At 41.6% G+C, this 2,151-nt stretch overlaps 1 pseudogene; it reads left to right on the top strand.

Annotated features, from left to right (window-relative positions):
• The first annotated feature begins 294 nt into the window (after positions 1 to 294).
• Positions 295 to 719, top strand: LOC136163190 (GTP-binding nuclear protein Ran-like; annotated as a pseudogene).
• Positions 720 to 2,151: the final 1,432 nt, after the last annotated feature.

A 2,151-nucleotide genomic window follows, 5' to 3' on the forward strand; every position in this document is an offset into this window, starting at 1 on the left:
GGGTGTGGATATGCTTCTGGAAGTAACATCATGATGGCTGCCCAAGGATAACCTCAAGTTTAGTTCACACTTGTATTGGTTGACGATGGTGGTACTGGAAAAACTACATTCGTGAAACATCAGCTGACTGGCAAACCTGAGAAGAAGAATATAGCTACCTTGGGTGTTGAGGTCCATCCTCTTTTTTCCATACCAGCAGAGGACCGATTAAGTTCAATGTATGGGATCCAGCTTGTCGGGAGAAATTTGGTGAACTGAGAGGTGACTATTATATAAACTCAGTTTGCCATTATAATGTTTGATGCAACATCAAGAGTTACTTACAAGAATGTGCCTAACTGGCATAGATATCTGGTATGAGTGTGTGAGAACATCCCGATCATGTTGCGTGGCAACAAAGTGGATATTCCCGATCGTGTTGCGTGGCAACAAAGTGGATATTAAGGACAGAAAGATTAAGGCAAAGTCCATTGTCTTCCACCAAAAGAAGAATCTTCAGTACTATGACATTTCTGCCAAAAGTAACTACAGCTTTGAAAAGCCCTTCCTCTGGCTTGCTAGAAAACTGATTGGAGATCCTAAGTTGGAGTCTGTCACCATGCCTGCCTACTCTTGCCACGCCAGAGGTGGTCACGGACCCAGCCTTGGCAGCACAGTACAAGGATAATTCAGAGGTGGCTCAGACAAATGCTCTCCCGGATGAAGATGATGACCTATGAGAAAGTGTAGCTGGGGCCCAGAGTCAGAAGTCTAGTTTTATAGGCAACTGTCCTACAATGTCAGTGGTGTGGTGTGTTTGCCACTTTATTATATAGCTAAGCAGAACATGTGCTTAATCTTTGGACGCTGAAGGAGATGGATGGGCTTTGGAGTGAATGTGGCCGTTGAAAAAAAAGTACCTTCATTTTTTGGACCTGCATATTTAGGTGGTTTGGAACACAGCTGTTTCCTCCTTGAGTTTCAAATATGAGACTGCTATAGTCATATGACAATATTGAGAGGTGGAATCTTGTTTGTTACTGTCATTCCCATTCCTTTTTGTTTAGAATCAGAGTAAAGTTGTATTTCAAATATCTAAAAAAAAAAAAAAAAAAAAAGGTGAAGGAGAAGGAAATTTATCCATTATGAGGAAAAATGCCATGATAATTACTACCACCCTGAGAGACCATATAGACTAAACGGATCCACATTGAGTGCTTGCCTATGGTAGCATCACTGCACTTTGTATCTTAAAAGTGACTTCAAGGACAGTTCCAAGTTTTGTATTTTCTAAGCTTATTCTGCTAGAACTATTCCTGTCCTCTCTTCTTTGTACCTAAACTGACTTTGGTTGTTCTTGTTGTTCAGCTGCTAAGTCTGAACTTTGTGACCCCATAGACTGTAGCACACCAGGCTTCTTTGCTCTTCACTATTTCCCAGACTTTGCTCAAACTCATGTCCATTTAGTTGGTGATGCCATTCAACCATCTCATCTTCTGTCACCCCTTCTCCTCCTGCCCTCAATCTTTTGCAGCATCAGGGTCTTTCCCAGTGAGTCAGCACTTTGTATCAGGTGGCCAAAGTATTGGAGCTTCAGTTTCCACATCAGTCCTTCCAAAGAACAGCCAGGGTTGATTTTCTTTAGGATTGACTGGTTTGATCTCCTTGCTGTCCAAGGGACTCTCTGAGTCTTCTCTGGCACCACAGTTCAAAAGCATCAATTCTTCAGCACTCAGCCTTCTTTGTGGTCTAATTCTCATATTGATACATGACTACTGGAAAACTCATAGCTTTGACTGTACAGACCTTTGTCGGCAAAGTGATGTCTCTGGTTTTTAATATGCTGTCTAGGTTTGCCATAACTTTTCTTCCAAGGAGCAAGTGTCTTAATTTCATGGTTACAGTCACCATCTGCAGTGATTTTGGAGACCAAGAAAATAAAACCTGCCACTGTTTCCATTTTCCCCCCATCGATTTGCCATGAAGTGATGGGACTAGATGCCATGACTTTTGCCTCTTATAATTAACTTACTTTTATACTGTTATTATTAGCGATGGTGGAGAATAACATGTCATTGCCCTTCCTACAAATATCTTCTTGTATGTTTACCATTCTTAAACCAATTCCAGCCCTGCTGTGAACCAAGCTGAAGGATCAAATGATCTCCCATC

The sequence above is a fragment of the Muntiacus reevesi genome, chromosome 3, assembly GCF_963930625.1.
Source record: "Muntiacus reevesi chromosome 3, mMunRee1.1, whole genome shotgun sequence".
Lineage (NCBI taxonomy): Eukaryota > Metazoa > Chordata > Mammalia > Artiodactyla > Cervidae > Muntiacus > Muntiacus reevesi.